Here is a 13,253-nt window from a genome sequence, read left to right as displayed (position 1 = left end):
TGGACAAATGGTGGCTCCCTTGGCCTGAAAGCGAGATGAGTGCCACACCCCATTGTAGCCTTTGACTGGACTTAACCATCCAGGGGTCGTTTACCTTTACCTTTAATGCAGATGACTTTCTGTGGATCAGCATTTCATGTATTCATTGCTACATTTTTATCCCACTTTTTCTTCAAGGAGCTCAAGGGGTGTGCACACTTCACCCCCTCTCCTTTTTTATTTTCAAAACGACCCAGTGAGGTAAGTTAGGGCAAGAGACAATGGCTGGCCCAAGGTCACCCAGGGAGCTTTGAGGCTGAGTGCGGATTTGAACACTGGTCTCCAAAGCCCTAGTCCAGCACTTTAACCTCTACACCACACTGTCTCTTGCAGAGGATTCCTGTGCATGTAAGCTCAGATGCTCTGTTGATTTCACTAGCAGGTACTGTCTAATAAGCATGAATTGGAAAATCCAAGTTTACTATATTCTATTCTCACCTCTGGGCTGGCAAGTTATAAAACACTGCCACTCTCTGCAAAGTCTTTATTACACCCGCCTTTGCAAGAGGTAGATTTGTAGTAAATTTAAGACATCGCCTCCAGGCGAAGACGACAACACCTCATTACTGAGTGACATCTTTACTGAAGAATGAACGTAACAAGTTTTTTTTTATATAGAAACAGTAAAGAAGTTTACATAGCAGTGAGACTGAAGGGGATAATACTAGTTGGTTGAAGAACAGTGCACTAAGATTTGTACTGGGGTTGGGTGGGTCTTTCCAAAAAAACCAGAATCCTTTTTGTTGGGGATAATTCAGATGGAAATTCCCAGGTATGCTACTATTGGGGGCCCTGTTTTGTTAGCCCAAAAATGGAAAACAAGAGAGGTCGCAACCAAAGAAGAATGGCAACTTAAACTGATGGGCTACGTGCAGCTTGCAGATTTAACATATAGAATAAGAGAATAAGTAGAATGTATGTTTAAAGAAGTCTGGAAAATGTTTACTGACTATATGGGTGAAAATTGTGTTCATTTAAAAACACTTTAAGATAAATTCAAAAGTGTAAATAAGATTTGATGAATGTAACAATGGATTACTGAATGGTTTCGTTTATGTAAAATATTCAGGGATGTGTGGTATGCAAAATGAGCCACGGAAAGAGAAGAAGGGAAGTCATTGATTTAAGGTTGTTTAAATGAATGGGACGCGGGTGGCACTGTGGGTAACACCACAGAGCCTAGGACTTGCCAATCAGAAGGTTGGCGGTTTAAATCCCCGTGATGGGGTGAGCTCCCGTTGCTCGGTCCCTGTTCCTACCAACCTAGCAGTTTGAAAGCACGTCAAAGTGCAAGTAGATAAATAGGTACTGCTCTGGCTGGAAGGTAAATGGCATTTCCGTGCGCTGCTCTGGTTCGCCAGAAGCAGCTTAGTCATGCTGGCCACATGACCCAGAAGCTTACGCAGGCTCCCTTGGCCAATAAAGTGAGATGAGTGCTGCAACCCCAGAGTCTGTCATGACTGGACCTAATGATCAGGGGTCCTTTTACCTTTAAATGAATATTTTGAAATGTAATTTAGAAAATTATAGATAGATAGATGATAGATGATAGACAGGTAGATGATAGATAGATAGATGATAGATAGATAGATAGATAGATAGATAGATAGATAGATAGATAGATATAGATAGATGATAGATAGATAGATAGATAGATAGATAGATAGATAGATAGATAGATAGATAGATGATAGATAGATAGATAGATAGATAGATAGATAGATAGATGATAGATATAGATAGATGATAGATAGATAGATAGATAGATAGATAGATAGATAGATAGATAGATGATAGATGATAGATAGATGATAGACAGACAGATAGATGATAGATAGATAGATAGACAGACAGACAGACAGATAGATAGATAGATAGATAGATAGAGGAGTTGGGTGGCAGTTCTTCTTTTAACCTTCCTATGGAATATTCAACTGTGACTCTTTTGTTTCCCTCACAGTGCTTCAGATGGTTTATCAGTTTGGGGTACTCTAGAGAAAAAATGGTGGACACCACAAAACATGATGGTCCTCACCATTTTCCCCATCTCAGACTGATGCAAGACATGAGTGAAAATAAAATGGTGGCTGCTGGCTGAATTCTGGCTGCCTGAACCAATTTTTTCATGTGGGAAGCAGAACCCAACAAGGATGCTACACTCAAATAACAACCCTGTTTGGAATGACCATTGCAAGATGACTGTTTCCCAAAAACTTCTATTTTTGAGTTGCTTTGAAATCCAATGATGTATATTTTCTTTTTCTTTTTTGTGGCTATCATAATATTTACTGGTATTCTAGTGATTTATAGTTAATAAAATGTTACGGACAGAGGTGAACATCCAACCATGCAATTGTAAGCCGGAGCTTTTCTTGCAATATGTGTTAAACAAACCATAATTAAAAGTTGGAAAGGTGTTTTTGATCACAGGGTGCGTGTGGAGAAATCCCATGGGAACAAAGCGATTTAAAGATCTCTTAGCTGGAACTTTTTAATCAGTCTGAAGTTAAGACTGAGGAAAATAATTATTTTGTCTTAAATCATCAATCTGTTTGTTTCAGTAGTGGCATATCTTCACTCTTGTTCTGATATATTGCATTGATCACACTGTCAATAAGGTCTAGAAGTGGGGAAAATGTGTTGTGAAATAAACTTCAGTATTGATGGATCTTGCATTTAAAGTTAATTAAAGTGGAAAATGCGTGATTGGGTGAAATTGCACTACCAATCGCTATCTTAACTAGGGAATAATGTTCAGTTCTCATTGATTCCAGCATGGATAGATTTATTTTTCCCTGTGACACAGAATGATCATATTTGTAAAGGGAATTTTGGGGGTCAAAATTCCAATCTTTGAGCAAGCTAATAATTGAAACAAGGTTTCCTCCACATCATAGAATGGATACTCATCCTTAGGTTCCTTCACTTCGAGAAGTGAGGTTACAGGGAACCAGGCAGAAGGCCTTCTCTGTGGTGGCACCCGCCCTGTGGAACACCCTCCCATCAGATGTCAAATAAACAACTACCTGACGTTTACAAGACATCTGAAGGCACCCCTGTTTAGGGAAGTTTTTAATGTTTGATGTTTTATCATGTTTTTAATATTCTGTTGGGAGCCACCCCGAGTGGCTGGGGAAACCCAGCCAGATGGGCGGGGTATAAATATATTATTATTATTATTATTATTATTATTATTATTATTATTATCCTGGGAGGATCTAAATCTTCCTTGGTTGGGCTGCTTTGCAGCTGTGAACATGTCAATCCTCCTGAAGTTTCCCTATTTCCACTCCTCCTGATAACTTCAATCGGCACCCAGAAAGCTAGCCTCTCAAGAATAACAACTGTAGCCTAATTCCTCTCTCCCCTGATGTGGTGTCTTTTTGTACAGAAGTAAAAGATCCAACTGTACAATCTCCCTCTCTTCTTCTGGATGACGGTGCCGTATGTGTTTCTGAAAATCTAGTCTGTTCTTGGTACAATCATAATTCTGAAGTGACATATGCAAGGTTAAAAAAAGGTAAAGGACCCCTGACAGTTAAGTCCAGTCATGAACGACTCTGGGGCTGCGGCGCTCATCTCGCTTTACTGGCCGAGGGAGCTGGTGTTTGTCCTCAGACGGTTTTTCTGGGTCATGTGGCCAGCATGACTAAGCTGCTTCTGGCAAAACCAGAGCAGCTCACAGAAACACCATTTACCTTCCCGGTACCTATTTATCTACTTGCACTTTGACGTGTTTTTGAACTGCTAGGTTGGCAGGAGCTGGGACTGAGCAACGGGAGCTCACCCTGTCACGGGGATTCAAACCACCAACCTTCTGATCAGCAAGCCCTGGGCTCTGTGGTTTAGACCACAGTGTCACCCGCATCCCGGATATTTACTATTGCCAAAAAAAAGATAAATGTTATTTACTGACTGAGCAATATTAGAATCTCCACTGACCCAAATAAGTGACATTTCCTAACAGTCATTACAGGTGGAAATAGACAACTATATCCTCTTTCTTCAGCAGTGACATGACGCTAAGCCCTGGCTGCTCCAGGAGCTTGTGTAAATCACTGCAGCCTCCTTCAGGTGTGAACCCTTTGCATGGAGTGGAATGGGAGCGGGACGGCCCTCCTGGCCTTGCCTTCAATGTTGCACATGCACCAAGTCTGTTCAAAGATCTGATGGTGAGCTGGCTGCATTTGTGTAAGCTCCCCCAAGCAATTGGTAGCTCAGCAATGTTATTCTAAAGCAGCAATGCTGCAGCAAGCAAAGGCTCTAGCAGCTCAGTCAGCTGCTTGTGGCTGCAAAGCCAAACAGGAAGTTTGTGACTGTTGCCATGGAAACAAAGGGGCAGTCCATTCTCCTTATTGAGCACAGGATGTGAGCTCAGTGAGTGTCATATGACCTGTACAGGATGTACATGGGTGGAGTTTTGAGTTTCTCTCTGTTTGTCAAAGAGAGCAGACATCTTTCACTGTATGACTGCTAAAGACAGGAATAAAAGCATGTAGTTACATTTCTGTCTGAGTCTGATTCCCCTCCCTGGGGATATGCAGGGTGCAGGGAGGATGAGAAGCAGTTGGTGTGATTTTCTCACAGCCTGAGAAAAATCGCCGGAACGGACCTCGTATGTTTTTCCTGCCGGGAGTCGCCGGAGGGAGGTCAAAGGAATTCAGCCGGTGCCTGGACAGATAGGCACATACCTCTGACCGGGCCAAGAATTCCAACAAGCAATGGTGGGTGAATCTCTTAATTGTGGTTTTTCTCCATCTCTCCACTCTTAAGTTAGGTTCTCAAAAGTTCCATGTTGGTTTTCATTCATTTTAAAAGACCTCATGAAAACACATCCACATTTTAGCATGGTTTTATCCCAACAGACACATTTCTGCAAGCAGCCTTCCTTAATAGAATGTGTTTATGTAATGAAACACCACACAGCATCAAACTTAGGGGACTGCCTCACCTGATATGTCCAGCAGAGGACCCTAAGGTCCATGAATAATAATAGCTTAAAGGTCCTGGGTCCTAAGGAAGCCAGACTATCCTCCACCAGGGCCAGGGCTTTTTCAGTGACGGCTCCGACCTGGTGGAATGCTCTGTCCCACGAGACTAGGGCCCTGCAAGACTTGATCTCCTTCCACAGGGCCTATAAGACAGAGCTGGTCTTCAATTTGAATTAGCCTGATCCTCTATTCCATTTCCCCTTTCCTCTTCTATGAAAAAACCCTTTCTGGGACCCCACATTTAAATTCTCCCCTGGTCACCTTGCTGGCCCTAGTAGGACCAACTTGGCCAGTTGGCCCTGGTAATCATTCAATGTCTATTGACTGGGTCCCCCCCTAAAAAAATGACCCCTGAATTTTTGAATTTTCTTGATATTGATGCTGCATTTTATGTTGTATTCTATGCTGTTTTAAAGTCACATTTTAATCAATGTTTTATATTTGCTGTTAGCCGCCCTGAGCCTGGTTTTTAAACCGGGAAGGACGGGCGTATAAAGAAAAAAATATTATTATATTATTATTATTAAACCTGCCTGGTCTTGGTCAGAGGGGGCAAGGGAGAAGGAGATGCAGTGCTTCTCCCTTTTTCGTCCACCATGCCAAATATGTCAAAGACAACATTTAAAAAACCCATCAATCAAATTGTTTTGGGGATGGCTCCAAGGTCAGGATAAATCAACGTGATTCAAGGGCCACAAATTGCAGGCTTCACCTGCTATGCTAATGTGGAAAACACAAAAACTAATGGTAACACCATATGGTGCTGTTTTGAATACAAGGAAAGGTTTAAAAAGTAACAAAGGGAACTGTAGATGATCGGAGATGATGAAGGCTGCCTTTTCTTCCTTACTTTGAGGCGGACACAAAGCTTTTACCAATGTGTAGCAGTGGAATCAGGTTGTGGAAATAAAATATACAACAAGAGGCTCTATTGTAACTCAATTTAATGCCCTGTCTTTTAAATTAAATTAGGTATGCATTTAGTTGAATCTGGCCACTCTATTTGTAATGTCAGTGTTTCACTGAAAGGTTTTCTTATAACTCTTTCTCCAGGACACTAACAAGTCAAGGGGAAAGCTGATATTGCATTAAAGATGAACCGAAATGGTATTGGCTTTGAAACTCCTTTTTTATAAAAAAAAATGTAACCCAAAGTCAGGGGAAAACATGCCCTTATCAAATCTTGATTGATTTAGATTTATTGATTCGGCCTACTTCATTCATCCATGGTGACAAACCATAGCCCAACCTATCTAGCAAAGCAGAATAAATTGCATAACATCAAAATATTTTTAAGACTGCACTTAAACCTGGCTGAAAATGTTTTGAAATGAACCTTCCTGGGGCACAGGTGGGGTAGCCAATTTTTGATTCACTAGTGAGGGTTAAAGTGACTCAGGGCAGTATCCAACTAACATGTCCTGTCAGTGGGACGATTTCCATTTGCACAATGGAATCTTCTCACCTTCCTTTCCTCAATGCACATTCGGGGGCTCAAAATCTGATCCAGAGGATTGGAGGGGCACCCAAAACAGATTTAGGGATACGTACAGGGAGAGGAGGGGGCAGTGGCATGGGGGGCAAAGGAGCTGTGGTCCAGAGTGCAAAATTATGAGACAGGCACAACCAGGTGCCCCCACAACAAGCTTCCTCATTAAGGCTGCATGGCTGAACTTCTGCCACCTTCCAGAGATACAGGGAGGGAAGCCGGGCCCTGGCCAGGCCTTTGGGGCTGGGGTGACGCTTCCTTCTCCTCATGGCTGATGAAGGAATACCTGCCCATGCCACACTCCTGCACGGGCTGAGCTGCTGCTCAGTGCACCGATGTGTGTGTATAAAACATGGGCACCCCGGGCACCACCAACCCACGCTATGCCACTGAGAGGAGAGGACAGCCATTGTGCTGATGGGACAGTGATTTAGCATTGTTTTGACTGCAATCCTGTATGTTGATGGCACACCCTCAAAAAAAACCCAGCAGCAGGAAAGGTATCTGAAATGGATTAATGCAGTTTCCATTGGAGCAGAAGGGAAGCTTCACAGATCTTTCACCCCATTTTCACTGCCCTATTCCAGTCCTGACTACAGTGAGTGAGACTATATTGTCATCCACACATATATGTTTTCTCCCCAGTGTATGGAGGGGCAAGTTACAACAATGGTCCTGGTAGCATCACATAGTTCTGGAAAATTTCTAATGGGGACCATCCTTCTGCATGCAAGGCGGATGCTCTACCATCAACCCACGACCCTTCCTGTGCTTTGAGAAGGTCAAATTCCATGTATGATGGCCATTGTAAGTCACATTCGGCATGAAATGTGGGGTTTGATGTCATGTGGTTATGTGAAGTATGATGCTGTCCCTTCAAATGAGAGAGTGGTAGACAGACCATTTCGCACCAGGGATTGCATTTTTTAAAAATGTCATAACATTTTTATTGTAATGAAAGATTAGTTTCCATCCACATTAACAGTCTGTAGGCTTTTGAAAATGGAAACCGGTGTATACAGTTTATTAGGTGGATCCTCATCTTCATTGCGTTTTCTGGATAAACGCACATGGATACGGTAAGGAACATTCCTTACTCCTTTTGCCCAGACAGCCTTGTTCAAGTGGGTGTGTCAATGCGTACATCAGGAGTCCCCATCTCCCCCCTCCTCGTACCTATGGGACCGCCTCTCCTGGTATGCCCCACAGAGGAACTTACGGTCTGCAAATAATAACATCCTGAAGGTCCCAGGCCACAGAGAGTTTAGGCTAGCCTCAACTAGAGCCAGGGCTTTTTCGGCTGCGGCTCCAATCTGGTGGAATGCTCTGTCACAAGAGACTAGGGCCCTGCGGGACTTGACATCTTTCCACAGGGCCTGCAAGACAGAGCTGTTCCACCAGGCCTTTGGTCAGGGCGCAGCATGACTCCCTCCTTTGGCAATCTTCACAGAATTTAGCTTAATGGTTGCCATCAATTTTATTTTAATTAATTTTTATAATGAAATGTTTTTAGAATGTTGCACTATATTAGCTGCCCTGAGCCCGGCTTCAGCTGGGGAGGGCAGGATATAAATAAAATTTATTATTATTATTATTATTATCATTATTATTATTATTCATTGCAAATTTTTGAATCTCCTTGAGAGCACGAGGAGCCCACTTCTTGAAGCCCACGCTATGGATGCGTTTGTGAATGTTTATAGTATATTCCTCAGTAACCACCTCATTGATGGCTGATCGTTCTTTTCCTCTTTTTACCACCTTTCTTTGCAGGAGCTATCCTGCTCAGGACCAGACCAGAAAGGCACCAGGGATTGCATTTTGAGTTATAATTCTGTAACTGTTCCCTTTTTATTATCTAGGATCTTATATCAATACATATGTTTGCCAAGTATGATTTGCCCAAATACACATGTAATCCTAACCAACCTGCCTACCTAATGAGGAGTAATGGAGCTGCTTCAAGTTTCACTACACAGATTCCCTCTTGATTTTTCTCCCCGTGTGCCCTTGCCATGTTCAGCTGTGTTTTCCCCATATGTACAGCAGCGCACGGTCTCTTTCTGTTTCTCTAATTTGTTATCACAACGGAAGAGTCCAGATCATTAAGTGCCTAATTGAACTTGATGCTGTAGCAATCAGCTGTTGTCTTCCTCCTAAGATATCAGGGATGTGAGCAGCACCATCTGTTGGGCTGTAGCTGCAAGGAGGAGAAACATCAATATTGAAAGCAAACAGTTTCTCCATACTCTCCTTTCTCTATGCTTGTGGTTCATATATAAGATATTGCAACCCCATCACTGGTCCAAACAAATGCAGCATTAGCATGGTCACTATGCATGCTCAGACAGGAGGTCCTGGTTTTCTACCAACAGCACACAAGTCAATGGGGAAAAAGAGTTTAGAAAAGGAACTCTATCACTGGGTGTGGATTGCAAGTACAGGTAAGAGGTTGTCAGCAGAAATCAGACAGTTTGTTAGGGGGGAAACCCATTTGGTTTACACCTGGCTTCTAGTGTCTCCACCCCCATTGTTCAACCCGGACACGGAGGTCTAGCGTTGAGGGCCTACTGGTAGTTCCCTCACTGAGAGAAGTGAAGTTACAGGGAACCAGACAAAGGGCCTTCTTGGTAGTGGCACCTGCCCTGTGGAACGCCCTCCCATCAGATGTCAAGGGAATAAACAATTATCTGATGTTTAGAAGACATCTGAAGGCAGTTTTTAATGACGGTTTTAATGTATTTTTAATCTATTGTTGGAAGCCTCCTGGAATGCCTAGGAAAACCCAGCCAGATGGGTGAGGTATAAATTATTTATTATTATTATTATTATTATTATTATTATTATTATTATTATTATTATTGAATCTGATCTAGTGGGAAGTAAATGATGCTGCCTGGTTCAAGGGCGAGGCATTGGGAATCATGGGGATTCTTGATTCTTTTATTGAGATTATATCAGGGTTTATATAATTTTGTGTATTGCAGTGGCAGGAGTGCCTGTCTCAGACCGAGGAGACATTGCTCAGACATGTCTTACAGGGTGACCTTGCACCATACATCATCTACCCTGCCCTACAGGGTTGTTGTAGGCATAACACAAGCGAGAGGGATAAAGCACACCAATGTGAGCTCCTTGGAGAAGGGATGGTGGCATAAAAATGTACTCAATGTAGGAAGATTTTCAAGGTATTTTCACCTCCTCGGTTCTGAATTTAAAGCACCATCCTATATGGGTCTACTTAGAAGTCAATGGAGTAAATAGAACTTAATCCCAGGTAGGGATGCACAAATCAGTTTTTTATATATGTCAAATTTAACAAAGAAGGGGGAAAGCAAAAACAGTTTTTTTAAAAAAAAAACAGAAAAACCACCACCACAATACGCACTGTTACCTCACATTGAGAATACAACAGCCGTCCATACCTCCCTCTAAAATTAAACATTTAAGTCAATATAAGGCCTCCAGACCTCCATATAGATATCCACACAAAACTGTTTATTTTAAAAATTTGTTCAATGCAGCAAAGGCAGTGAGGTCATCAGACCACTGAGTGGGGGATTTATCCTTCCAGGCTCAAAGTATATGCCTCTTGGCAACTGTAAGGGTCCACAGCACCAACTTTTGTTGTCCTGCTGTCAAAAGGGATATAATTTAAAAGTTCACGAACCTCTGTAAATATCAAATATTTTGCCAGTAGGAAATTTATATGGACAAGAACTTCAGACCAAATAATAATAATAATAATAATAATAAAATGTATTACTGAACATGCTCACGTCATATTCCTCAGTGAGGCCTTTTCCGCACAACATCTTCAGCATTTATCTGGATTAGACAGCGACTTCCTATACAAAATGCTGTGGACTCCAAAATACTTGAAAACAAACAAAAAATTTTTGCTGGATATCAGTCTCAAATTCCAATCTAGAGAAACATTCCATATAGATTCTAAAGCAATTTTCCATTGTTTGGCTTGTACAGTACACTCTGATTCCCTATTTTCTGAGTTCCTGTACCTCTACTTTACAAAGGTCCAATGAGCATTTATAAACAGAAGTCATAGATTTGGCATTTTTCCAGTCTTAGGTTTAATTCTCTACATTTCCACAACAGATTGTGATTGTGGACTTTCCCCCCATAAAAGTCATCCTGAAAATTCATCACCATTTTGGTGTGAATTACTCCTAACGTACATATGCTTGTAAGCATTTTTGCCCGACATGTAAATTTTTGCAAAGCAATTTTCCCTAACCCAATGTCTTTTTTGGTACACCAATACATGGTACATTTTCATGCACACTTTATCAATTTCTGTACACATTACCTTGCTGGAGACTCGCAAATTCTGTGAAGAACTGAATATTCAGAGAAGTGTGAATTTCAAAGGATGGCTGTGTTTCGGTTCTCATATAATTTTGGACAGTGACCTGTCCAATCAAATGTGACCTGAATCAAATCCGCACATTCCTATTCCCAGATGATTACTGATAGGCTTGAAGCCTGACAAACCAAGCTTGAGAGTAGCTTTGTCAGCAAACAAGCACCAAGAAAGGTAGCAATGACCTCTAGGCTATCACAATGGAACAAATCATTGTATGCTTGCCTTGCTGTTCTCCCTTTTGGAAAAAATATTGGGATATCGGTGCAACAAATAATGACAATGAGCATGAATAATTAACACAGAATAACTACCAGCAGCAATGAAGGCCTATTTGCATATAGAGACATGCTCACAGCTACTGCTTTTTCTGTAATATTACCTTACGTTTTGGAATCAGCTCTTGTGTTGATACAGATCCTCACACTTTCTACTACATCTAATATAGAACTCTTGGTTCTGACTTCATTTTTCTCAGTGTACTGCTGATTTTTAGGTTGCTTTACTTTTTTGATTTTGGAAAGGGAGTTTTGTTCGATTTGACATCTGTAGGGGATCCAAATGGAAAGCAGATATCTCTGCATTGCAGCTTTGTGCAATGGTACGACTGCCACTCATAAAGAACTGTTGTTGTTTTTTTTATTTGCTAGCATCTACTGTTGCTTACCTAACATTCTGCATTTCGTGAAAGGGTCTGGCAAGTAATGCTGTTTAGCTAGGCTTGCAAATTTCCAACTTAATAACCAAGCCTTGCTGAGAAGATTGCTGGTCTGGCAAAGCACTGATGTGGTGATTTGTATCTCAGCAGTTTGATGTGATGAGACCTATGAGTGCCACTTTTTGTTGATGGGTTAATTCAGTTTGGGTACAGTAATTCCTCTTCCTGCTGCTGCTCGTAGCATAGTCCTCTCTCAATTCTACGGACACTTCTGCAGCTTCACACCATGAAGTCATGCTTCAGACTCAGAATGACCCTAGTCCACAATACTCAGAAGTCTTCCATGCAGATTTACTCTGATGACATATATACACACATTTAAATCAGACCCCTAACTTCAAATGGTGTACCCTCAACCTGATTTAAAATTACCTGCATTGTCATGGATGTTTTCCCTCACCGGGAAACGTCATTCTTGGAGGAGGTTTTGGTCCCTTACATTTTTAGTATACCCTCACAACAACGGTCCTTCACAGGGTCCTTTGTGGAGAGGCCATGGCAGTAAAATGGATTTAATCCTCCTTTGGTAGTGAAGATGTGCAGAAACTTGCCTGACTTTGTACCCAGTTTAATTCAGAATAAATTGGCCTGTGTGCATATATTTTAAATATAAATTTATGACATAGCAAGTGTGCTGTGGACAACTGTCAGCATACAGCAGCTATTTTGCCTCCCCAAGTATCCTATGTGATATGAAAATACAGAATGTAAATATTAGTAAAGTGGCTCACCAATCTATTATATTAAAGCATTTCTATTGAATTCACACCACTCCAATACTAGTGATGTTAAACCAATGTAAACATTATTAATACAAAGTGTAAGTGGTCCATCATGTTTTGATGCCTGAGGCAAAGGACAAGATGGCGTCCCACCCATTTCATGTTCAGAAGCCAACAGTATTGGCAGCTGACTTTTAGGTCACAGCCACAGAATTGTAGCTCTGTGTGGATTCTCCTAACAACACTTAGCCCTTTAAATCACCACAGTTGCTGTGGGTCTTTAGAGGGGAATCATGACTGTTAAAGTGGCATAGGAATGCTTTAATGCATGGTGCAGAGGTAACCTTACTTCAGATCTGGCAATGGGTTAGCATTGTCCACCACACCTGAGGGCAGAAGACTACCTTGTGGAGTACAGAGCTTGCCATGTGGCATACTATTGTACTACCAACCTTACTGTATGCTTGTGAAACGCGGACCACTTATAAACGCCATCTCCAACTCTTCAAAAGATGCCATCAAAAGTGTCTCTGAAAAATTTTGCACATCAATTGGGAAGACAGGTGAACTAATGCCAGTGTACTGGAAGAAGCAAAGATCACCAGTGTCAAAGCAATGATTCTTCAATATCAACTTCGTTGGACTGGTCATGTTGTACGGATGCCTGATTATCATCTTCCAAAGCAACTACTCTATTCCCAAATCAAGAATGGAAAGCAGAATGCTGGTGGTCAACAAAAGAGGTTTAAAGAATCTCTCAAGGCAAATCTAAAAATAATGTAGTATGAACACTGACAACTGGAAAACACTGGCCTGCCAGCGCTCCAGTTGGAAAACAGCCTTTACCAAAGGTGTCATGGGGTTTGAAGATGCTCAAATTCTGGACGAAATGAAGAAATGTGCTAACCCTTGG

General features: G+C 41.6%; 1 protein-coding gene and 1 pseudogene across 3 annotated transcripts in view; both read right to left on the bottom strand.

Moving 5' to 3' along the window:
* LOC310848329 (dynein axonemal heavy chain 3-like) overlaps nucleotides 1-13,253 on the bottom strand; it is a 622,604-nt gene that overhangs the window by 304,646 nt on the left and 304,705 nt on the right. The window lies entirely within an intron of this gene.
* LOC310849387 (large ribosomal subunit protein eL31-like) lies at nucleotides 7,482-11,581 on the bottom strand (annotated as a pseudogene). The gene is made up of 4 exons: nucleotides 11,568-11,581; nucleotides 11,288-11,446; nucleotides 8,136-8,300; nucleotides 7,482-7,695 (listed from the first exon to the last, which is right to left on the bottom strand). The product of its transcript is annotated as a large ribosomal subunit protein eL31-like (transcript).

This window comes from Podarcis gaigeae, assembly GCF_964106915.1.
Source record: "Podarcis gaigeae genome assembly, chromosome: 7".
Classification (NCBI taxonomy): domain Eukaryota; kingdom Metazoa; phylum Chordata; class Lepidosauria; order Squamata; family Lacertidae; genus Podarcis; species Podarcis gaigeae.
This window is presented reverse-complemented; position numbering and strand designations above follow the sequence as displayed.